This window comes from Crassostrea angulata, chromosome 8 (genome assembly GCF_025612915.1).
Source record: "Crassostrea angulata isolate pt1a10 chromosome 8, ASM2561291v2, whole genome shotgun sequence".
Taxonomy (NCBI): Eukaryota; Metazoa; Mollusca; class Bivalvia; order Ostreida; family Ostreidae; genus Magallana; species Magallana angulata.
The window spans coordinates 16277284-16305102 of record NC_069118.1 but is presented as its reverse complement, the minus strand read 5'-3'; the positions used below and the strand labels follow the sequence as shown (position 1 = coordinate 16305102).

The window sequence follows — 27819 nt, the reverse complement described above, 5'->3', positions numbered from 1 at the left end:
ATCATGGCAAGATGCTGATTTGTCTCCCTTAGTTCCGTTAAGAGTTCATCAAAAACTGAAATCCTCATCTAGAAGGTCTTCGAAAGTGATGCTCTTCGGAGCCAAAGCATCTTCTGGTAACTCTGCTAGGGATGTAGGTGCTGGTGCAACTATCTTGGAGTTGGGAATTGACAGGAGAGGTCTTGCCCTAGTCAAACCATTATGTACCCCACTTTAATTGATCTTTATCCAGTGTTGCCCTGATCCCTCCCTATTTAAACGTATAAAATGAACCCTCACGGTAAGGTGTACCAGGTTTGGGTTAGCCCTTAAGAAATTTTCCTGGGGCACTCCGCTCTTTATTGGGGCCTTTCATAATCAAATAGAAGAATCTTTATTACGTAAGGTATTCGCAGAGATTAGAGTCTGCTGGCAAGATTGATCGACCGAAATTTATACCTTTTGTACTAGACGAAGAAAAAAAATACATAACAAAACACCGAATTTACAAATTTGCTTGTATTAAACGTTAGGGTTCGTAAATATTGCATTTACGTATTCATTCCTTATATTATAAGGTACCGGAGTATGCGACAATGTACGGACACTACATGTTCGTGATCTCATTTAATAGCTTATGGTTTCGTAGGAGGAGGGATAATAAGGAAATGACAGTTGCACTTGACCACATCAAGGAACCTTTTGTTTGTGAAAATCATTTATCTAGAGACAATTTAGATAATTTAAGTTTTTGTCCCGATATTTGTATGGAATTATTTTTTGTCCATTTTGTTTTGTATTGATTGGTGAGAAGCACTTACTGATTAAAGTTAAACAAATGACATCTCGCATCTATTATCAATATCTCCTTTAATGTATATTAATAATGTATAATTTAGCAAGTATTGTAAATAATACAAATTCGTTTTCAATAAAACACACATAAAACGCTTTATATTTGAATTATCATGAAATGTTAATGTATAATAGTTCATTTAAAAGATTGCAAGTAAAAACATAATGGGATTTTGAATAGTTTTATTGTTAAATTTACCATATCGCTTAAATTTGCGTGCACAAAAGATTTGCTGTAGTTACCTTGTTATCCATTGGCAGTTATTTTCGTGGATTAAAGAACAATACAGCATCATATATACGATCTTACTGATACAAAATGTCATTATATATTTTAACTTAAAGCAACTCAATAACAAAATCCACGAGAATCAATGTTCAACGAAATTTGTTAAAACACTATACAGTATTCAATGTAAAAGAAAGAAAAAATATTCAACACAATGTAAAAATTGGCTCTGGCTGTTTCATAGTTAGTTTTGCATAAAAAATTTTGAATTGAAATATAATCTTTAGTTATATTTTTAGTTATAGAGCATGAATTTATAGTCGTAAAAAAACACTTGTCAAATTGTAATAATTTGTAATAAAATTAAAGTGCCGAACGACGTTATAACGTGTTCGATTTAAAATTCTATACTCACAGGCTTAAATCATGATTCACAAACCTAAAAAAGTTGCCGAATAAAAAAAAGAAACATGTAATTTCAATCGTTTCCAATCCATTCAGTTAAGTAATGTATAATTGTCAGTTATGTTTTGCTTTCATTTCTTTCATTTAGTTTTGTTGTCGTATGAGATTTTGATAGTAATATACAATAGTGTTTGCTTATGTGGAGGAAAAACTATTTAGTTTTTGATATGAATATAGGGCTGTATAAATGAAGGGTTGATTAAATCATGTCAAATAATTTCCATTTGTATTTCTCGTTCCTTTACATCCCTATCGTTGTGGTTAACATAGATATTGTATAAAATTTGAAAATATTGTTGTTGTTTTCGTTTATTTATTGTAATTTACAATAACTTGCATCTGTTTAACTTAGTTGACAGAGAGACAGCATTCACTAAGGGTACAGCAACAGTTATGATGAGTTTATACTCGATCAGAAGACATTCAATTCCAAAGGTGAGAAAAGAGAGAGGGACTACTATAGTTTATCTCTATGATAAACATTCCATAGTACGAATGTAATATCATTGATCTTTGTTATCCATTTTGATAAGATGGAGAGAAACCAAAATGGTTTAAGTTTATCGTTTGTGAAATTCTATTTTCATAAAATGGCATAAATGTTTAGACTGTTCTAAATTCAATTTCATTGTTTAAAAAACAATTTTTACCAGGAATTTTTACTATTTATGTACAAGCATTTGTTTTACAAATACTTTATTTCCCTATTTTGCAAAGGAAAAATAAATACTCATGCATCTTAAAAGTTATTCTCTAACTTTTAATTGCATTCATATGTGTTTAAATGTGATAAATGTTCGTTAAGTAACAATAAATTCAAGTTATTAATTAACAATTAATAATCTGCAGTATAGGATACTTTGTTCGATTCAATAATTACTTTTTAAAGAAATATTTTGATCCTATAGAAACCATTCATTCAAAAAAGAAAAAATATGCATGTTATTGTCAGAATGCTATGAAACCTAACACACAATACCGTTTATTCCTTGTAGAGGCCCATGAACTGTACCAATCGCTACCAAACGTTTGTTTCGAAGGCAATTCCAAACTTCAGGAAGTGTTCGACTGTGGCGAGAGGGGAGACAAATTGATAACAGCCACTTCTGATAATGGAAGGTTTGTCGATGATAGTTAGGTTAGAACATTTATACTCAAGACGGCCGACGATTTTTTGGATGTTTCATCAGTAGTAATGCAATTGTTTCGTTTCATTTATTTATTTTTTTAGTCATTATGATAAATTTGCTATGAAGCAAAGCTGAATATCTTACAGCCCGTTGTAAGTCTAATTCTGAATAGTGTATGTGTAACATACAACAAGCGACCAGTTTCATATTCTGCGTTCAAACATACAATTATTTTTATACTTTTAGTCACGTGGTTATTCATCTGTATCACTTTGCCTATCTGACTGTGGACATCACTTTTGTCGTGGACAATGTTGATCAATTGAAACCGCTGTCTGAACCCTTCTCTTACGAGGTATTTCTATGTATCCCAGCGACTGTTTTCCTCTTCATTATCCATCCAAATGCTCAACAAGGAAATAATTGACGCAAGCGTAAAAAAAAAACGTTCCAAACAATTTGATTTATAGAAATATGGACAAATTTGTTTACATCAGCCCATAACGTTTTAGTGGACGTGTACAGGGTGATCCATAAATTCTGATACTATTTAAAAACTTCATAAGACTCTTCTCCGATAAGTTCAACTCTTAAATATGATTTCCTTCTAATCTTCAGTAACTAAAATTTTATAACATTTGTAATGTACGGGAAAAAATCTACTAAAAAAAGAAAGAAAAGACGTCATAAAATTGGTATTGAGTTTCTCATGGTGCCCTATCTTTACCAAATGGCTACAAAATCGAGCTACTAGTTCACTTGGAATTGTGATCTGTTCTATGATGAACTGGATTTTGCAGACACATAATTTTTTGGAGTAGAAGGGTAGCAAAGAATTAAAGATCTCATCATTCAGGCATATATAGTGAAAAAAAGAACTAAGGACAACTATGGACAACATTCAAGGAAAATCAAGATCTCTGTTTTGTCCAGGTTTTTGAACTGATCATCTGAATCTGCTGAATATGTTAGCAAAAAGTGTGTTCAATGATATACAAAATAACATAATTGTGAATGATAGTAGATCAAAGTATGAAAAATGTATTCTTAACACATCAAGAATGGTTGTGTGGTTTGAAACAAAATTGAAGAAAGTTTCATTTCCTTTAAAGCTGAGCCCAGATGATGATTTACTGCTGTGCTACTCATTACCATGGCGTAAACCAATGGTTGGAAGTCTTTCATTTAATGTTATGAAATGATCAAGTGATTACATAAATCCATAAAATCTTAATTATTAGAGCTGCTAAATGAATTAAATGTGAAGAGGAACCAAACAGAAGTGTAAAACAGGGTGCGATGGCAATTTGTCAAAAAAAACTATATATTGTGTTCCTGCAAAAGGAAAAAAGTCAGGTAAACCAAAGGAGGTAATTCTGCTATTTTGATGATAATATTTAAATTCCCAGCTCTTCTATGATAAGCACACAAACTGCACTTAACCTATATAATATAAAACTGTACCCCTTGTATAATTATACGGTATGTTTCACTTAATCTAAATTTCTTCCTTAAAATTGTAATAGACATTCAAAACAGTATCAGATATTTTAGAACATCCTAATATCTCATTTATAAAAAAAAAAAAACGTGTTTAAAAAAATTATGGATACCAATGCAAAATTTTGAGTGAAAAAAATTAAAATTAAATGGTAATAATTAAATATCAAAATACAACAAATATTATTGTTATATGTATTTTGATAGCAGATTTTTTTTTTACTAAATATATGCATGGTTTTAGTTACAGCTAATAAGATGAACATACTCAATGTGTGATGCAAAAAAATCCTTTTTTAATGACTAAAATACACCACTTTGAGTAAAACGTTCTAGGGCATACAAAATATTTGGTAGAACTTGACATTCATTATAGCTCTGTGGAAATGCACGTCAACTTTTCGTTTTCATATCATATAACCGACAGGTAATAAAAAAGGTAAAAAGATAAATTTGTATTTCTTGGTTTGTTAATCAAAGTGAATTTAAGTTTAATGTTTTTAAATAAAATAACAGACTTACAATACACAACAATGATTTTTTCGACAGATATTGCAAAACTACGGAAGCCCGTTGGTGCCACATAGGAAAAATGTTTTATCTGGCGGCCGCCACGTAATTTTCTGGCGGCCGCCATATAATTATCTAACAAAGTCTTCTATACATTCAACTCAACCAGTTTTTCAAAACCCTAAGCTCTGCAATTGATATTTAATGTCAAGTTTCAGAAATAATTAATAAAACTAATAAATTAGAGTGTATCCACAACTCCCTAAAAGCTCCCATTAAAACATGCGCGCGCATCAGGAAGCTAGGTTTTATCTAGCGGCCGCCAAATAATTATGTGGCAGCCGCCAGAAAATTATGTGGCGGCCGCCAGATAATAAGTGGCGGCCGCAAAATAATTATCTGGCGGCCGCCAGATAAAATATTTTTCCTACGTGGCACCAACGGGCTTCCGTACGAAACACCTTTGTAAACTGTTAATAATTGTATGCACATTATTTTGGTTTTAGTATATTTCAGAAGTAGAAAAGAAAGTTGTAAACCATCTTGGGAAGTTTATTAAAGCTAGTAACAGGTATGCAAGTATTATCACTTTAGTATTGAAATATAGTTAGTGAAGGGGTTGAAGGGAAAGGTCTCTATTTAGATATAATTAGAAATGGTTTTTTATCCTTTCAAATTATTCTACAGTCTATTATGTCCAATAAGAAGAGGGCCTCATGTCACATGGAGATACGCATATTCGGGTGATAACCGTTTACAAGAAAGGGACTATGAAGAGATCGTGTTCGAAACGAACAGTAAATGGCAGAATATCAAGATCGCAAAATCAAGAGAATTCGGAAACGTTCTGCTTCTCGATGATGTAGTTAGTAAGTAGGCAATGCAATGTTTATACAAAGAAAGCAGGACACATACGTTACCAAAAGCGCATTATACTTTCAAAAACTTATTTAAAATATTTCAGTTCATTACAGTTGTAAATTGTTTGGTATTGTTTTGTGTTGAAAATTTGCTTTCACTGTTTTATAAGCGATGAAAATATTAAACACATTCGATATTTTTGTAGATATGTCAATAAATATGTATCGAATTCATAATTGTATTTTATAAATTGATCAACATTTCCATGAAACGTAATTACAAAAGAATAAATAATAAATTAAGATACCCAAAAGATCAATACGGTTTAACGTTAATTAAATATGCATGCAAATGTTTTTACGTCATTAGCTCACCTGAGCTGAAAGCTCAAGTGAGCTATTCTGTTCACATTTTGTCCGTCGTCCGTCTGTTCGTCTGTCCGTCTGTTCGTCCGTCCGTCTGTCCGTCTGTAAACTTTTTACATTTTTAACTTCTTCTCTAAAACCGCTTATCCAATTTCAACCAAATTTGGCACAAAGCATCCTTATGGGAGGGCGAATATAAATTGCAGAAATAAAAGTCCGATCTGTTTTCAAAGCGGAGAAAACCTTGAAACTGTAGAAAAAGGGGGGTGCATTTTTAAAAATCTTCTTCTCAAGAACCACCGAGGCAAATTCAACGTAGTTTAGCATAAATTATCCTTATGGGAAGGAAAATATAAATTGCAAAAATTAAGGGGTAATTCTGGTTCAAATCTGAGTTATTACAAAAATAATAATATAGGAAAGGCGTGTTTCAATCAGTTTAATAGCCTCGGGATCGGCATCCGGTAAAATGGGTAGGCAAGACTTGGCCTGGGCAAAACAAAAGATTGGCAGTTATTAATCTGCCAATCTCATTAAAATTTCAGGATATTTGATGGACTTGTATATTTGTATTCGCTGTGAATATTGCTGCAAAATAATGCGTATTTGGAATTGACGATTGCCGATTTGCCCCGGCTTTAATTTTGCCACGGCCCGGGTTTGCATACCCATTTTACCAAGACTCGTATTCCATACTTCTGAAACGAGGTTTTTTGTTTAAAGCAGCCATGACATTATACGAAAAGGGTCGATCTGACTATGATGAATTTGCTTGTTGTGCAACAGTTCGCGTATGAAGGGAAAATTTGAAACATGCAAAATATATTGGTGCCAATTTGGTAAATCGAAAAAAGTAAATTGAGGCTAAATATTTCAATGCGTTGTGTAAGCCTTCTGTCTTACGGATCCAATTGAGGGTCAGCTCAAACTTAGTGATGACAGGTACAGTAATTCTTTCTCAAGCGGTTTTATTTAAGCGTGATCGTATAGTTACAACAATTAGTAGCAGCCCAAATCAAGAGTCTAAGAATCTTTCTAAGCGGTATCTGTTCAACATCATTTTACATGGGTATATGTAACATTTTACTTATGATGGACAGTTCTGACTAGTTCGGCCCATTTACGACGATCATGAGTGAACATTTAGTGTTCAAAATTAAGATTAATAGTTTATTCCTAAATAAAGTAACAAAACCGTCAAAACTGCCATTCAAAGAGTTTGGATGCAGGATGTGAGTCTCCGAGTCCTGGGTCTCGGAGTCCCCCACCTTGTATGAGGCATCACTTACTCATAATACGTTCATTCATACATGGCATAAAAAGGTAACAAAGGTTAATATATAAAATACACAATACATGACTCAATATAGAGTACCAGAGCTATCGTTGCAGACACAGAATCGCCAAATTTGACACTTGTTTTTAAACTCTCAATTTGGATATTATTATGCCCGTATTATACACCTGGTTTGATAACATCATTTAGGAATATACGCAGTGCTACAAGATTCACAGAGTTCATTCCGTTAATTATCATTAACACCATTCAGTGCGCAGTTTTTAGGTACACATTAATATCATAGTGACCATTATGTAATACTAGCAATTCAAGGTCATACCATGACTATCTGTTTACAGTTGACAGTTTTCACACATGACGTTGGTATTAGCTTTTTCTGATCTTCGTTTCGTTTTCATTATTTATGCTTTGTAACCTGGAAACTATCGTCTGTATTTCGTGATTTTTACGTATCAAATCAAACAGAGACTTCGGTAAATCACACAGTTAACTGTTTACCTGCGCAAATTAAGCAAAATCTGATGTAGGGGTACTGACATACAATTCATTCTATCGGTAATTCGGCATTATCTTTTGCGTAATGGTAGATTACTGCAATAGGTTTTGTTGATATGCTCGGCATTTTCTCGAGTTTATTCAGTTTAAATAGAGTTTGATATCGCTGACGGAAATATGTAGGCTTATACATGTATATATATGATTCATTTCGATAAGTTAAATAGTGTTCTTTATTTGTTATACAGTCATGTTGTGCATGTTTCTTGTGTTTAATTGTTTACAATTTTTATCTACTAACGATATTTGAGTGTTAAGCTTCGAATTATAAGCAAGATACAGAGATTTGCTCACAATTCTATGTTTGTACACAGATCGTAAAAAACTAAAGATTAAAAAAGTAAAAAATTTGTCAATATTTATTAAGAAAATTTTAAAAGTCTGTTCTTCCAGAAACCAACTTTAACAACTTATTGTATTGTAAACTTAACCTTTTTACCTCACCTGAGGGTTGGGCCACAATGGGGGGTAAAAGTTTAACAAATGAATATATAGAGTAAATCTTTAAAAATCTTCTTCTCAGAAATTAATTAGCCAGGAAAGCTGAAACTTGTGTGGAACCATCCTCAGGTAGTGTAGATTCAAAGTTGTGAAAATCATGACCCCCGGGGGTAGGATGGGGCCACAATGGGGGATCGAAACTTAACATATGAATACATAAAGTAAATCTTTAAAAATTTTCTTCTCAGAAATCAATCGACCAGGAAAGCTGACACTTGTGTGGAACCATCCTCAGGTAGTGTAGATTCAAAGTTGTGAAAATCATGACCCCCAGTTGTAGGATGGGGCCACAATGGTTTTTCGATGTTTTACATAGGAATATATACAGTAAATCTTTAAAAATCTTCTTCTCAGAAACTAATCAGCCAGGAAAGCTGAAACTTGTGTGAAATCATCCTCAGGTAGTGTAAATTCAAAGTTGTGAAAATCATGACCCCCGGGGGTAGGGTGGGGCCACAATGGTGGGTCGAAGTTTTACATAGGAATATATAGGTTAAATCTTTAAAAATCTTCTTCTCAGAAATCAATCGACCAGGAAAGCTGACACTTGTGTGGAACCATCCTCAGGTAGTGTAGATTCAAAGTTGTGAAAATCATGACCCCCAGTTGTAGGATGGGGCAACAATAGGGGATCGAAGTTTAACATAGGAATATATAGAGTAAATCTTTAAAAATGTTCTTCTCAGAAACTAATCAGCCGACAAAGCTGAAACTTGTGTGGAAGCATTCTCAGGTAGTGTAGATTCAAAGTTGTGAAAATAATAACCCCTGTAGGTTGTTGGGGGCCACAATGGTGGGTCGAAGTTTAACATATGATTATATAGAGTAAATCTTTAAAAATCTTCTCTGAAACTAATTAGCCAGGAAAGCCGAAACTTGTGTGGAACCATCCTCAGGTAGTGTAGATTCAAAGTTGTGAAAATCATGACCCCTGGGGGTAGGTTTGGACCACAATGGGAGGTCGATGTTTTACATAGGAATAAACAGAGTAAATATTTAAAAATCTTTTTCTCGAAAACTAATTAGCCAGGAATGCTGAAACTTGTGTGAAAGCATCCTCAGGTAGTGTAGATTCAAAGTTGTGAAAATCATTATCCCCAGGGGTAGGGTGGGGCCACAATGGGGTGTCAAAGTTTATGAAAGGGATATATAGGGTAAATCTTTAAAAATCTTCTCAGAAACTAATCAGCCAGATGATTCTTTATAATTGTTAAGACTTTGGCCCCAGGACAGTTCTTTGGCCTCACGAGAAGGTTCAGAGTTTGATGTACGTTGATATCCCATATATAAACTATTGTTAAGGATCTTTTTGAGAACTGCAATACTCAACATATAATATGACTATAAAATCATCCTGTTAGAAAAGGGACTAATGATTATAAACATAAGAATATCCAGGGAAAAATGGATTTTATTAATGCAGGATCTACATGTATCATTGTGCATTGTCCAGATAGTTTGTATTATGACTCCATTAAGCTGATTTTATCATACCTATTGGTCCTCAGGTGAGCGATGTGGCCCGTTGGCCTCTTGTTTTAAGAATTGCTGTACTATACTAATTGCTATACAGTAACTTTCCTAGCAAAATAACTAAGTGTCGTGCCTCTCTTTCAGTGCTTGGTGAAAGTGACTTGGTTTACACAGAAACTCTACTGGGAATGGGAAGAAATGAATTCAAGGATAAAACCGTACTGATATTGGGTGGTGGAGACGGCGGGGTCCTTCACGAGCTTCTCAAAATGTCACCCGCTTATGTTCTAATGGCGGAAGTAAGGTTTTTATAATAATTTTACAATGTGATAAAGAAAGGTAACGCATAATTTACATGATAAACGTTATGAGATAAAATCCAAAATTTTGAATGCAATGAAAATGTGAACGGCATTTAGCCAATTTTGTAAATTGATTGTAGATAGACGATGAAGTTATCAAAGCTTGCAATAAACATATGAAACGTGTTTGTGGAAAAAACTCTCGAAAAACTAGATGGCGCAAACTTTAAGGTATATGAAACGCAAGAAGAAGTCTATGCACAATATTACGGATACAAACCTCATGTCCGTCATTTTTTTGGGAGTTGGTTTTAATCAACTCTCCTATGCAGTCACTCTGGCAAACCGAAAGTGAAACAGTGTTTGGACCTAATCACAAATCAACACCGCTGACAAGTCTTAGTTCTTGAATATAATAGAAACAATTCGATGTAATGTATGCTGAAGCATTGTTTTTCAAGGAAACTTATCTATAAACACTTTGAAAATAGTCAAATTTAATATACTACGAACAATTTAGATATTTTTGTAGTCTCATGTATTCCTACGCCAGAGTTAATATAGTCTCGTTCAACCAGACGCTCGGCTGTCTCCGTAAATCTGCGACAAGCAGAGAGGAGGCTCTTTTGCTTTTCGGATATTAACGGAGACAGCCGAGCGTTTAGTTAAACGAGATTAGAGTTCGATATCAATAGTGCTTGGATCCATACAACAATTTTTAGAATTGTTTCCATAACTAATACATACTAGTAGTTGAAATCTATCTTTAAATATTACACAACATGATTCACATGGGCTTTCTTTAAATTCTTGTCTGAAAAGTCTAATTAAAATTCATATTATAAAAAAGTGCGTAATTTAAATACAGACTAGAAACTACTTGCCACGCAAGATAAGTTGATTTTTAAATAAATGATAATCGATAAAATCAACTCCCGTCAGTACTTCAGTACTTTGATTATTTAAAGTGATAGTCATAATGAAAGCGATGTGTCTCAAATACATACAGTGAAAAATGATGAGAAAAAACAAACATACTGGAAACAAAATGAATGCATGTATTTTATAAAGCCAATCTACCTTGTTGCAAATTATTTTTTTCCGAGTGAAGATTGTACTGGTCTTTCCTATAATTAATTTTTTAATTGTTTATTGATGCTGCTGCATCTGCTGTAAGTGGGTACTTTGGCGTGCGCATGTGTGTGTGTGTGTGTGTGTGTTTTAACCAGAAGCGACAAGTTTGGTGAAAGATGAGTTCATACAAACTCACGGGTTTATTTTTATGGAATTTTTACTTATTACAGATAAAAATATGTGATTGTGTGCTTGAGCTCAAGGAGGCCCTTAATACGGGAACAGCATATGATTATGTCATCAACGACCTCACGGAAGATATTTTGGACAGCGAAAAACACAGTGAGTAAAACCTGTAATTTATTAAGATTATTAATAATGTACATAGACATTGTACCAGTTTCAATGATGAAATAACTGTGCGAATCTCAATAAACTTAATAGTTCATGTTTAATTGTCATCTTTTACAGTAACATCTGAAGACGTAAAGTTATTATAATAGTGATGATCTTTCTGTCTTTACCACAGGCACCTGCATTTATTCATTTTTCTTGTAATGAGAAAATATAATTATCTTCTACCCAATAAAACCCTAATTAAAGTATGGGGTATATAATTCATTATACGAGAACACTAAATAACTGTAACGACAGGTGGCGTGATCAATCTTTTTTTTGAGATAGAATAGTTAAATTTGAAAAAAGCCGGTTGTATTTTGCAAAATATTAGAAACAAATGGAAACCATGTGGAAACAATTTGTCTGTTATTTTTAGAACTGAACATGCAAACTATTCTTCAATATTTTCAGGCTTTGAACATCAGTTTAAAACAAGTTCTAAGGTGTTAGAGCTTTCCATGAAGATTTTGAAAAGCGGTGGAAAATATTTAGCAAGGGTAAGATCTTTTAATAATGAACGTGACAAATAAGTAAACTTTAAATACATAAAGATTTGTCCAAAGTAAATCATTATTCAAATTCAATTATGTTTGATCGCATTATGATTTTTCATAGTCATCGAATGAGCAGATTATTTTTTACTTAAGTTTTAATTTTCCTATGTTTAATGTTTAACAAGTTGAATTACTCTGACATCTATTATTTAAGTTAAAAAAAATTGAAATCAGATTTTACACACAAAATACAATTTCCACTTATTTATAATGTGTAATGTATGTGTATGTAGGTTTTTTTTAAAATTAAAATTCGATGAATACATAATACAATACTTAAATAAATACAATTACAAACACTATATGTTTTCATAATGAATTTAGAAATAATATTAGTATCACTTTTTGTAAACAAATTCTAATATATATATATATATATATATATATATATATATATATATATATATATATATATATATATATATATATCATAATATCACGTTTCATCAAAATAATACAACATACTTGTTTATTTACATGTATCCTATAATGAATAATCAAGGATCCTACTTGGTACTGAAGAACTGAAATTCAAATTAGGATAACCTTGAATTTACATTGTAAGCAAAGAAATTATTATAATTAAAAGAATAAAATCTAACATTTTTAAAATCGTGACTATTATTCTTTAACATGATTGACAATAATAATGGGAATGTAAGATATTGCCATCAGCATCATTTGTTATCAGTGCAAAATATGCAGTTCTGATTATTTATATTCTACAAATATTGACTGGGGTTGAGGGCAACATTGATTATATTAGCTCCCAAGGGACGAAACATTGCCCGACGCGAAGCGTAAAAATATTAACATACAGATGTTCTACCTGATTTTACTTCACAGTTATTCGCAAATCCCTATATCCGTTATGATAGCAACACGTCGCATTGCGCGTCCGTTGTTTACTGGTCTTGACTGACTGTCTATTATGTCGTCACCTTGTTTATAAGTCGCGAACAGTTATTTGTTATATGATAAAAACACACCAAAATTAACGAATATAATTGAAAACTGATCGCCGTAATTTTCTCAGCAACAAAGAATTCACGAATTCAATTTTGTGCAAAGTTCATTTCCATAATATCCTCAGCTTCACACGGTCTTTGGTGATATTCCGCCGCCCGTAAGAAAATCAACATGTTCTTGCCTTGGCTGACTGTCTATTATGACGTCACCTTGTTTGAAATATCATTTTTTTCTTTAAATGTTATTTATAAGAGATTGATTTTTTCAATTATATTGGATAAAATGTATACCCTTAAAAGTTACTATAAAAAGGCTTAGCAGCAACATATCATGGTTAGTCTCTTGCAATGATTTTTAAAGATCATTGGAAATATGCCTTGAATTAAGGAATAAGGAATCCTTTTTCAGAAATATAATGAGGGATAATTTTGGTCGGGGCATGGTCAAATCAAATTAAGACCAAAGGGCTTAATGATAGATTTAATCATCTTTTTATCACCTCATATATTCATAGAATGATTCCTTATTACTTATATTTATATGATTTTCAGCAATTGTACGATTAGATATTAGAATATTGACATATTTATGTGATTTTGAATTTTTCAAACCCCACTTGCGCGCCAAGAATACGTCATTTGAATTTATAGAACTATATATTTCAAAATCGATTCTTAGTGTTATCACTAAGACACTGAAAAATGTTGATATTACAACATATTGCATTCTGTTCTGGTTATATGTTAATCCTATATCAATATAGGGGGACTGTCTAAGTGCAAGGTACGACATCAACCGATTTGAGGAGGATGTTAGAACCCTTGGCTATGACTTTACAAGGACTGATGTTCACGTTCCTTCTTTCCTAGAAACGTATCCTTCTATAGTTTAAGATAATAGCATAACTAAAACAATGTAAAGATTTTTTTATGATGTAAACCAGGAGTTGTACAGTTAATTTCATGGTACGTTTTTGCAATTTAAACTACTGAAGTGAAAAGTTCTTAATGTTTTTTTTTATATAAATCAAATATTTAAAAAAAGACCATATGACAAGATGACAGTATAAGATCAGCACGTATTCAAGAACAAGAGGGCAATTGGCCTTAACGGTGACTTGAGTAGCATATAACCCATACACAAACTTGTCGAGGAGTCTTATATATGCATTTAATTAGTTTTCATTCTGGAGTAGAAAAATTATAAATCTGTAATGACGACCACCTCCCTGCCTGAAAGCGTTTAAAAAGAACTATGAAACCTCTAAGTTTGGTGAAAAACTTAAAGATCTGGTCTACAAAATCATGAATTCAGTTTTCCTTTCAGATGTATGGGAGAAAGAAATAATTTTTGAACATTATATGCATTAGCACCAATACATCTATTTTGGCCCTGCCCTAGAGTCAAAAGCCATACTCCAGGGGACATGGAATTTTAAAGTTTAGTACAGGACTTCCTGGTAAACATCATTATGAAATCAGTTTTTCATACAGATGTGTGAGAATAGAGAAGATTTTTAACATTATATGCATTAATACTATAATGCCGGCGCCGGCGCCGCCACCCCCCCCCCCGCCCCCCGTCCTGAACCCCTGACCCAAGGGCCATGAATTTCACAAATTTGGTTGATGAGTTAGCGGACATCATAACCATGTATTCAGTTTTTTGTCCACATGTGTTGGAGTAAAGAAGATTTTTTAAGATTTAATCCATTTTTACTATATGGCCATATTGGCCCCACCCTAGAGCCCGAACCCCTGACACAGGGGTCATGAATTTCACAATTTTGGTAGAGGGCTTTATGAACATTATAATCATACATTTAGTTTTTAACAAATATAAATGGGAGTAAAGAAGAAGATTTTCTAAGATTTAATACATTTTTACTTTATGGCCTTATTGGCCCCACCTTAAAGCCTGAACCCCTGATCAAGGGGCCATGGATTTCAAAAATTTGGTTGAGGGCTTCATGGAGATTATAATCATGCATTTAGTTTTTAACAAATATATATGGGAGTTAAGACGATTTTTAAAGATTTAATACATTTAAATATACGGCATATTGGCCCCATCCTAGAGCTTCAACCCCTCACTCTGTTTTAATAATGGGCTTCATGTACATCATGACCATGCTTTTAGTTTTTTAACAAATATATATTGGAGTAGAGATGAAAATTTTCTAAGATTCAATACATTTTTACTATATGGCCATATTGGCTCCAACCTAAAGCCAGAATCCCTGACCCAAGGGGTCATGAATTTCAAAATTTAAGTAGAGAGCTTCATAGACATTATAACTGGCATTAATTTGGCTTTTTTGCATATTTAGTTTATATGCAATTGTGAATTGAAAATGTCAAAATAAAAAACATATAAAAAAAAAAAATTCTTACGGAGATTTATAATGGGAAATGTTTTCATCTTTTCTCCATTCGGATGTATTCGGGATACCTCGCGTAATTTTTCAGCGATATCATCTGGGCTTTATAATGGCTGATGCAATGCTAAATCCCCGTAGACTTTCTTTTTTGGGATGTGTATTGAAACCTGACGCACTAGAGGGGGCGTTTCGAAACAGATAATCTGGACATTTTTCATATTAGTGGATTCACGTAGTTTGAGCACAATGGTGTCTATGATTATCGAAATATCAAGCAAAAAAAGGGTGGAAGCAAAAACTCGGGACAGAGTATAGATTGTGTGAGGAAATAAAGTTTGGTGAAAATAACTTATACAGCAAGTTTTAAGATGTTGACAAAAGATTGATGCGTCCGAATTGAGTAACGTCTTGAGTTTGACAAATATAGCTATAGACTAAATTAAGTTCCTTACATAAACTTGAGATACTGTGTTTATGAAGTTCCAAAAAAGATTATCTGAAGGAGGAGTCCATAATGTGATGTGAATAAATAACATTGCAGTAAAAATATATAAATATATCTATAATTCTAAAATTAAAATTTTAAAATGTCTTTATTATTCTGAAATCTATCAAAATAAAGTATATATTCTGTTCGGTTTAGCTAATTCTTTCTTAAATCAAACGATGCTCCCGAGATAAAAATCGTAAGTAAACAACAATTTTGACACTGAAATGTTTCATTGTACATATTTCACATTAATAAACAAGTTACAATGTATCTCGTGTCCATATCATTCAGTATAATCCGCGTTTTTGAGACCATGAATCCCAAGAGAGTTAAATGTTACAACTTCCTTTACAATGCTTGTAAATATATTAACAGGTATGATATGACACCCATGTATATGAAAAGAATAAAGAATTCTACATTATGATGACTAGATAACAGATACGCTGCCACTTTTTAGTAAACGTATCTTCCAATTTAGATCGTTACTGTTACCTTATAAGGAAAGAAAAGTTACACAGATATATAAAAATGAGTAGCTCCGTTGTTGCAGTGTACCATTTTTTTTTCGTTCCTTTAGTATTGTCACTTTCAAAAGACTCTCTCTCTCTCTCTCTCTCTCTCTAACAATTTTATACGTACTTAGTATTTCTAAATAAGACAACATGGTTTATGTATAATCATTTGAGAATCATGTATGAGTAGATACTACGAAGGTGCAGAACCATCAATCAGTATCACTAAAATAATTCAATCAACCACTTCCGGTAGAGATGAAGGAGAATTTTTATAGCCTCCTCCCCCTCCATTTGTAGATTTCAACACTCCATTGTTCACTAAGGTTGTTTTCGATAAATTTTCTACCCGAACGGCTAACTTGCTTGTACTTGCATGACCTAAATTTGTCCCATGCACTTTCACAGTTAGTTGCGATTTTCTTCTAGTCTTTAATCTCCAAATACTTTCTCTTCGCATAAAGTACTTTGTCACAAATAACGAGGACCGTCGATGTTGTGATGTCACTGAATTTGCATCAAATATTTCTTCATCTGAATAATCTTTCACTGAAAATTGTATAAAAATAGAGTTTAAAAAAAGAAATAGTTCATATGTAATATGAGTTATGTTAGGTTGTTTGATTGATATTTTTGGTGACCAGATTTCATTTAATTTGTAAAATACAAAGTTTTGAGAATACTTATGTCACAGAAAAGTATCCTATTCATTGAAATATTTGACACTTTGTCTGCTTTGATGATCATTTTATTTTGTGCATCGACTCATTCACTAAATCCGTGATGTTCAGGAAATATTGATGAAAAAACAATATTTGCGATATTAATATGTAACCAAATTTTATATTTAAGAAAAAAAATATCACAACTTGTTTTACTTACTGCAACTATTAGGAGACCTGAATCGACAAACGATGTAGGTCACAGCAATAAGAATGATTCCAACCGCAAACAGTCCCCCTAAGATACCCCAAAATCTGATGAAAAAAAAATGATTCAATATTTAATGCAACTCATCATAAAAATTAATACAAAAATAACATGACAACTTATGATATTATAAAGAAAATGACATTTCATTCAACTAATCACATGAGCAAATTACTTTTGAGGATTCAACGTCGAATATAAGCAGCAACAAAAGTCGATATATCGATATCATATAAATCTATAAATTATTTATTCTAAATTTTGTACCATTTGAAAAGAATTTATCAACCTAAATCTGAATCTGTCTATATGACATTCACTCCTATTTATCTATAACGTTTTTTGGATACACAAAAATGACTTTTCTTTGAAGATCTTTATTAGAGCACATTGTTTCCTGTAAAGGAAACGCCCCAAAAACCAGTTTGAAAATTCAAAGATCCATTTCATTCAACATCACATTCCATTTTCTATTTCATCTTTATTTCTGAGAAAATATGCATGGAATTTGATCTTTAGAGCTTTTGTTCAACCATGATAATCCCTGAAGATAATTTTACTCTCAATATGGAACCTTTTTTTGGAAGAGCAGACAAGTCTTTGATTATTGACATTTGAAAAAAGCACGCAATAAAAATGTGTGGAATACAATGTTGTGCTCATTTCAAAGATACTTTAAACGTCATAAGATACTTGTCATTAAGATGAAATTATTACAGGGTAATTTTTTTTATGGCATTTTATGATTATCCGTCGGTAAGCAAATTTACAACATTCATTAAATCATTGTGACACCTGTTAATGAAAATATGTTTATATCTTAAAATTGATTTTATATGTAATCCTAAATTCCTTATAAATTAAAATTTATTCAATCATAAAAACCTCAATCATTTTAATGAATCTGGCTAATCTATTAAATGTTTTCAAAGGAAAAATCAATTTACATTCAATGTTCAAAGCCTAAATTGAATACATAAAAATAAGGCCAATTCCCATATTAGCTTCCTCGAATCTCCGATAATTGTAAAAAAGGAAACAACATTTAAACCTAGAACTGGAAATGAATGGAGAAACGTTCCATCTACTGACAAATTTAAACATATATAATTCATCCGATCATCATTAATTCATAAATGGGCCTAATAACCATTGATCTCATCACTGAAAATGCCAAAATGTAAGCTGGATTAAAAGAAATTATAAAATAATGTTTTTGTTAGTTGTTGTTTTTTTCTGTTTTCGCTTAATTTTGCTTTTTAATAGTTTCTTTGTTTGATTGTTTTGGTGGTTGGTTGTCTTTTCGGTTTTTCTTTTTTTTTCTTATGATTTATACATGTAATTTTTAAATTTGCTTGTCTGACATTCAAATAGTCTGTAAAAATATCTTTTCTGTGTTTGTCATCACGGTTTTTCACTTTTCGTAGTAGTAGTAGTTTATTGGCGTATACATTACATACATTGCCATAGCATACAATTTAACAGTACTTTACAGTATTGCAATACTATATTAGTATAAATATTGCTCTTGATTTTTAAAGTTTATCACTTTTACATCCGCAAATTGAGGCGTTCGTTCTTGATATATAATGAACATACATTAAGCAGACGGCACAATTAATATTTATTGGTTCTCTCCATTAAAAATTAAGGTACGGTGATACTAGTGTATATTAGCATTCTTTTTATAAAGACCGTTTGATTCCTACTTTAGGACATGAAACAATAATTTGAAAAAATAGAAAATATATCTTTTTAAATGTTGAAAAAAAAAATTTAAGTGATTTATACAATGTAAGTGAATTATGAGTGATTTGAATACTAGTATCCAGCAGACAATTTTACTCAGGCGAACAACTTCTATGCTTTTTTATTTTCAGAGTAATCAGAAGAGGGCTTTACGTTTATTCATAAATACTACTGTAATATACCATAATCTATATTTCTTCTTTTTTGCAAAGTAAATACTACGTAATAATTGAATACTTCATTTTTTTATTTGCAAAAAAAATTATAGAAAAAATATCAATTAACAGCGCAGAAATGCCTAATTACCTAATTTCTGTATACCTATAGTTTAAGTGTCCCAATCAGAAGAGGACCTGGTATCACATGGACATTTGGTCAGACAGGTGATGAACGGTTGTTTGAAACGGACTATGAAGAGATCGTGTTCGAGGCGGACAGCAAATGGCAGAATATCAAGATTGCAAAATCTAGAGAATTCGGAAATGTTCTACTTCTCGATAATGATATCAGTAAGACTTCATGGTAGATATCTTGGTTATTTGTCATAGCGCAGAAATTACACGATTTTAAAATCAACCTAACACTTGCAAAATCTACTCAGAAAAAAATGATATGTTAGTCAGATAATGCCAGTCTCAAAATAATATTTAAGGCATTGTTTGAAACTCTTTCAGTGCTTGGTGAAAGAGACTTGGTTTACACAGAAACTCTGCTGGGATTAGGAAGAAATGAATTTAAAGATAAAACCATTCTGATATTGGGTGGTGGAGACGGGGGAATCCTACACGATATTCTAAAAATGTCGCCAGCTTATGTTCTCATGGCGGAAGTAAGAGTCAAACTACAATGAAAGTAAGAACTTTAATTTATAAACTGTTTTTGAGTTAGGAAAACCATAGCATAAATTATCAGTACAAATAATATATTTGCTATCCACTAAAATGAAAAAAAAACATAAACAGTTAAATTAGTTGTGATCAATGCATCTGAAATTATTTTAATCTTTTATTGTAGATAGATGAAGAAGTTATAAAAGCTTGCAGTAAACATATGAAAAAGGTGTGCGGGGATACTCTTGAAAAATGGGAAGGTGCAAACTATAAGGCAGGTGCAATTATTTTAAATGATTATACAAATAAATGTAGATGATGAAAGAATGTATACATTTTCTCATAATATTTAAAACTGTAGTCATGAATAGAAACGTGTTTTTTGAGAGAGAGAAAAAACTGAGAAAGACTTTTCCAGTAGACAAATTATATCTTTATTAGGAATTATTCTAGCGATTTCTTATATAGAGGGGTAGATAATGACAGCCTCTTTTGCTTTTATTTTGCTTCAAATCAAGATATGTGATTGTATTCTTGAGCTCAAAGAAGCTTTGACGTCAGGAACCAAGTATGATTACGTCATTAATGATCTCACAGAATTTTCAGTAGACAAAGATAAATACGGTGAGTGAAGAAGAAACATCATAAGATACATGTATATGGTTCTACGTATAGTTTTAATAAACACTATTTATAAGCCTCGATGGTTGGACTAAATGTATGTAAAGACATTGGGAAAATGTAATATGTTGTGTTATTATGATTAATTTAGTGAAAGGGCTAGTAAAAATATGGAAAGTGTGCTATGTGTGGGATAAACTCATTGCAAATACTTTTGCATCTATTCAAGCACTTAATGAAACTATCAAATAACTAAAATTAGAGTCATAAACATTATAATCGTGTTTAAGTGCGACTTTGTTAATGCTTGCATTATTTTGCAAAACCGTTTTGATTGGTAAACACAAAAGGTTTTACAATCAGTATATTGATGTATATTCAACGAAACCACCCTTGAATTATACTAAAGTTGTTCAGTGACTTGTGTAGACTTCTCGATATTAAATAATTTATATGGAATTCGTTATTCATCGGTTTTAGGCTTCGAATATCCGTTTGAAACAAGCTGTACTATATTGGAATTTTCAATGAAGATTTTAAAAATTGGTGGAAAATACTTAGCAAGGGTGAGTTTTTCTTTTATTATCATTGATTGTTAAATAAAACGAAATTTAATCTTAATGAGGTAGAAATGTTTTACATGTGTATCTCTAGTGTTAAAACTACTGGAAATAATGACGAAGAAAATAATTGTTGACCTGCAAGAAAAATACTTGTTGATTTAACCAAATCAGCGTTAATACTTTATAGAAAAACTTTTTAATTGGAATTTTTTTTAAAAAATAGTCTTGATGGAGGGCACTTCCACCCACCTCTTTGCAATTTATGAGCCTTCCGATGGGGATATCTTATATGTTTTGTCTGTGATTTGCATTTTATATCGTAGAAATATTATCAATAATGATTTACATTTGTTGTTCACTTCATACTTCATGCAACGTTATATGATTTATATTTTTCGAGTGTCCATTCTTGCTATCATCATTTGAAATAATAACGACTTTGACAGAACTCCACTGTTTATCAATGTTATTTTCATTGATAGGGGAATTGTCTGAGTGCAAGAAATTACAGAAATCAATTTGAGAAGGATGTAAGAACCCTTGGCTATGACTTTACAAGGACTGATGTCCACGTTCCTTCCTTCCTAGAGACGTATCCTTTTATGAGAAATAAGATAACTTTATATACGATAATTATATGATGTAATCTAATCGAACTTCCAGTACTATAGATGAATGAAGAATCTTATTCTTTATTTTTATAGCTAAACTCATTGCTTAAAGACAAGTGTTACAATTCTTGCGTTTGAGTATTTTCTGTAATCAGCGAAATTAAAACTAAGCAAAAATGAAATCGAGTTTGAACAGAAGGAATTGGCTGTCTTAGCTACTTTTAAAGTGCCCCTGCGCAGATGTATGCCAATAATTTACATGCTAAACTTTATTCCAAAGACAAAAATTAAAGTACAATTGAAATCATAATTTGCACTAGAGATAGGTTCAAATTTATAACGTCTTGATGTTTTTAATGTGTGCACTACGTTTGTTTCCTTACATGAATCATAGTTATTCTTTGTATGAAGTTGTAAAAAAGGGAAACTATAAATGCTTAAAATGATAGAACAAAAAAGGCAGTATTAAAAATGAATTTCATATCATTCTTTGACTTTAAAATGTGTTGACTTCGCTGAATCGAATAAAAAGGTATAAATTCGTTCTTCTTGTTGTAATCTGTTTGTGTTTTATTTTCCGTGCAAAACAATTGCTGTGAACATCCACGATGTGTTGTTTAATCTGTTGAAATGTTCATCTTTAATTCCAAAATGTTCTCTACATGTAACAATCTGGAAAATTGAAATTCTGTTTGATTTCCAATGTGTTTTTAGCCGGGCTCTGCTGAAAGCAGAGTCCTGGCTATAGGCAGGCAAATCGCCAATGTTACTATAAATAACACAACTTCAAAAATAAACAAAAAACCAAACAGCGTCAAGGTAAAGCTTCCGCTATACCAAATAGTTACACAAAGAGCCTCGTTTTGTCAAAAGTGTTGGCATTTTGTTTCTTTTTTTAAAAGATCGAATGAATTATCTATCTTTTTGGTTTTCTTATTAATAACGTGTTTTTAAAACATTACTAATCATTTTGGACACATACAATGCGTATGAATTTCGATGAACTACTTTACTGCGCGATGAAGAAATGGGGATTGAATATATAATGCTTGTTGCAAAATTCAAGGCAGCAACTGTTGAACTTTTTAACTTCTACTAGACATATTTTTGTTTATAGCCGCTTACAAAATTGGGTCGCTCTCTAATGCTTTGCCGACATTAAAAGCATGAGAGAGAGAGAGAGAGAGAGAGAGAGAGAGAGAGAGAGAGAGAGATATTTTCAGTCTTTACTACACGATATGCATAAAGACACACCAAAAGAGCCTGGCTTTCAGTACTTTGATTGTTTGTAGCAATCAATGTAAGTTTCGCTGAAATTCATAGCTAGTGGATAACCAAAGAACAACAATACTAAAGTCAAATTTAACAATTACATTTTTGTTTATTATTAAATGTAAAGGTTGTTAATAATTGTATCATTTCATGTTTTACTGTATTAGCTACCGGACAATTTGTTTTGAGCGACAAAGTGTATACACTACTTTCATTTGATCATCTATTTTACTTACTTCTGATCTGGTAAAAGAAAGAACAGACGGGAAAAAAGATACATGTGATCACATCCGGGAACCTCTTGTTTTGTTAAAGGCAAAAAGATAACAATCTACTTAGGGTCAACATATGTACTGTTTAGTTAGGCCTCCCTACTAAAACGCACACAAAGAAATATTTATTTCTAAGCCAGATGATTTATACCTCAGCGGTGAGTACCTTTCTATTATGATTTAACTTATTTAAGTTATACATTAATATAAATAATGAAAGCAATCATCAATACATTAACTTAGTGTTTATGTAGAATGATATTCGATGTAAAGTGTAAATCAAAATTGCTTTATTTAACATTCACAAAACATTCACAAAACATAGAGCTCTTTGTAAATGAATCAGTTTATGTCAAATTTTATTCGATGTAAACTGTAAATCAAAATTGCTTAGTGTATATGTAGAATTTTATTCGATGTATACTGTAAATTAAAATTGCTATCATTCTGCTAATTGGAAGTAAAAACTACGAGTAACAAAGGATTTCGAAACATTTTCTCATCAATTTTGAATTTAATTCAACAAAACGCCTCCACATACATGTACGAAATACATTATTTTTCTAACACACTTTCCTAAACATCTCATATTCCAAAATAAATTAGGAAAATTTTTATTAACCAATTTTCTTAAGACATTTTAGATGACATGTTAGTTATTTGTTTTCCTTCAAGAATTACTTCCTTTAAAGATGAAAGATCGTTAAAATGATGCGAGAATGATTGATAAAATGAGAATCAGATTTTGCTATACTCAAAACTCAAATAAAGATACTAGTACATATATGTAATAATCAAAAATTTGAACTAAAAAATTTTTTGGGTGTAAATTCATCTTTTTTCTAAAGAGTTTTACAAACAAAATTGAGTTTTGAAAAAAATAAACAAGGTTAATGCCATAAGTATGTTCAATTTGAACTGAAATATTCGAGGTACAAACCACGCGAAGACGCCGTACAAAAGATTGGAAACATGTTATGTTATTAATTTATAATTATAAATTGTCAATTGCAATTACAAGAACTTATAAATAAAATTATTTTTGTTATATCTTCGAATATGAATGCATACGGGTCATTTTATTCGTTTAATTTGTTCTTTTGAATCCCAATTCGTGCGCCGAATAGTAAGATTCTTACAAGAAATAAACAACGTTATGTATTGAACATGGCGTGAGCAGTTGCTATACATAACGCCATGTTCACTGAATAATCGCTGTAACTTGTTTTTTACTTACATTTGCATTTTACCCCTTGCAGATCCTCTGTATTTGACCTTGACGTCAATATATTGCATCAAAATAAACGATCAGACTGTAAATATTGTATTTGTAAACTAATTTATTAACCCACATAGATTTGTTAACAGAATAAATGAGATATTATACCAGTATTTCCTTTAAAATGTTAAGTAAGACAGTTTTTAAATGCACCAATTTTAGGGAGTTGGAAGATAAACACATGTATCGTATAATTTATTTAAATACCAAATTATTTTGTTATTAGAAATATCCATTATATACCGATATACGAGTAAAATCGTATTATAATTGCTACGAATTTGCTCTCTGAGAGTATGTAGGGCAATAGCTGATATAATTTTTTTTTTAAATTATATATTTTATTCAGAAATATGCAACCCTTTACAATATCTGATTGCCCCGGGTCAGGACAAGCAGTTAAAAAATCTTAACTAATAAACAAATTATAACAATCGAATAAGTTCTAATATTTTACCTATATATATTTTTGTTTTTGAAAAATTCAACATTAAGTCCATTTCTTATTCAAAAGCGTGTTACATGATTAAAAATGTTCATTCATTCTACTTTTAATTTTATATTTATAAATTACATATGGTACATATGATATAATTGTATTTAAAAATACTCTTTTTGATTTTTTTTCTAAATAGAATCCTAAAATGATGTATTTCCAGCATACATCGAAATTCAAGATACTATTCAATTTTTGCCACCATCTTTGTACAGATAAACAATCAAATAAAAGGTGTTTAATGTCCTCCTTTTCACACGGACAGAATTCACAATTTGCATTAGACCTTGATTTACATTTGTATTGAAAGGAATTACAATTCAAAATATTATTTAACAACTTATAATTAAATTCACTAAGTCTTTTGTCATACATGTTCTTAACCTTTCTTTCATAAATATCTTTCCAATTTTCTCTACCAATATTAAATAAATTGTTAAATGCAGATTGGTAGCAAGGTGGTTTGAATTTTTTATGAAGCAAGTTTACATAGTAGAATTTACATCTCTTATCGAATATATCAAATGTTCCCTTATGAAAATTATAAACATTTCTTTTCAGTTTTTTTTTTATAAAAACAACACTTCATATCAAAACACTCACATTTTTTCTTAGTTACATTCTTAAAAAATATTTTTTTTCACACAACCAATTATTTTTCTTCTTTAAATCATTTGAAAGTTCTTGTAGTGTTTTGAATTCACCATTTTTGTTGAATAAATCTTTAACAAACAAAATTTTGCTCATTACCCAGTTTTTAAAAAATAATGATTTTCCCTTATGTTCAAACAGAGTATTATTCCACAGTGGTTGTTGTGCAAATGTTACATTTGAAAATTCAGATATATTAATTAACCTTTTACATTCATTAAAACAACACAACATTTCTTTATACACAGTAGGTAGATTTAACAAACATACAATTTTTTCAACTTTTCTTTCAGACATTGATAGTATATAATCTATATCTAATCCCGTGTTTTTTTTTATATCCTTGAATTATATTATTAAGCATGCAAGATTCATCTACAAGTCTTTTTACCAATGATGCTTTTATAGCCTTAAGTTTCAGTTCTATTTCTACTAGACCAACGCCTCCGTCCTCAATTTTGCCAATTATTGTATCTCGTTTTATTCTATATCTTTTATCCCAAATAAAATTGAAAATGCTACATTTGATCTTTTTCAAGAAATCTTGATTAGGGGGGGGTAAAATCGACCCTATGTAAATCAGTTTTGAAATAGCTAGAGAATTTTCTATACAAGTTTTTCCAAAATTAGTAAGTTTTCTTTTTTTCCATGATTCAAAAAGTTTTTCCATATCATCGTAATTTTTTTTCCAGTTTAAATCAAAACATTATTCTTTATCATGTCCAATAAAAATTCCTAGACATCTTACAGCATCGTTTGTGACATTAATTTCGCCAATATTACAATGTTTATCTTTAAGTTTTCCAAGAAGTATACATTGTGTTTTGTTTAAGTTAACTATAGATCTAGCATGATTACAAAAAGACTTTACTGTTTCAATGGCTTTGTCTAAGGAAAGTGCTAAGGTAACATCATCAGCATGTTGTAGATTTTTAATTTCTGTACTCATATTAGCAATTTGTATACCCTTTATATCATTATTAGTTTTAAGTTTTATAGCTAAAATTTCTGCAATAGATAAATACAATAAAGCTGAAATAGGACATCCCTGTCTTATACCACGCGACATTTCACATGTTTTTGAAATCAAGCCATTGTTTTTTATTCTAAAAATTGGATTAGTATACAGTATTTTTACCCATGCAATAAAATTATCTCCAAAATCAAATTTTAAAGGCACTTGAAATAAAAAGGTCCATTCTACCGAATCAAATGCTTTTTCGAAATCTAAAAACAATAATAATCCGTCTTTATCATTCTCCATGCAATACTCGTAAATATTTAAAATTGTTCTGGCATTGGCGCCAATAAAACGACCTTTGATGTATGCAGTCTGTTCGTTACCGATTAAATTATTAATAACTTTTTGTTGCCCTTTTGCTAATATAAACGCAATAATATTGTAGTCAGTGTTTGTCAAACTAAGAGGTCTGTAATTTTTTTGATTTTTATTTTCTCCTTTTTTGAAAAGAACAGTAATTAATGCTAAACGTTGTGAGAATGACAGTTCTCGTCTTTCAAATATTTGCATGAGCACATCATAAAATAAAGGACTAATAAGTTTCCAAAAACATTTGTAAAATTCACTTGCTAATCCATCTAACCCAGGAGATTTGTTATTTTTCATATTATCTATAGCTTCTTTGCATTCTGCGAGTGTAGGCCTAGAATCTAGTATATCTTTTTCATTCTTCTTTAATTTTGGACAGTTAAAATCTTCTAAATAATCACATATTTTTTCGTCTTCATTTTTTTTAGTTTGATACAGATTTTCATACAATTGTGATATTTCCTTTAAGGAAGGAGTCTTTTCTGGTTTTCGACTTGTCAAACGTAAATTTGATTAATTGTTCATTAAATCAAGATGAAAGGAAATTAAAATAGTATATTTTTCTTTCTTTTTTTACTATCATACAACTTGGCATAGAAAAATGTAACCAATGTTTAGAATGGAACAAGGACTATATTTTTGGCGTAGGAAAATATCACATGTTGCGCAATTCAGAATTGCTGCAGATTATATATATATAATGAGTCTGTTTTAGCATTTTAAAAACAATAACAATAATGTTGGATTTTTTATACTAATGTGAACTAATAATATGATACTTGGGTTTCAGAATATGTTTTTAAGATATG

At 31.2% G+C, this 27819-nt stretch overlaps 1 protein-coding gene and 1 pseudogene across 1 annotated transcript in view; both read left to right on the top strand.

The window, feature by feature from the left end:
- LOC128159109 (spermine synthase-like) overlaps nt 1-27819 on the top strand; it is a 50423-nt gene that overhangs the window by 847 nt on the left and 21757 nt on the right. The gene's annotated exons all lie outside the window — the stretch shown is intronic.
- Nucleotides 89-19872, top strand: LOC128160717 (spermine synthase-like; annotated as a pseudogene).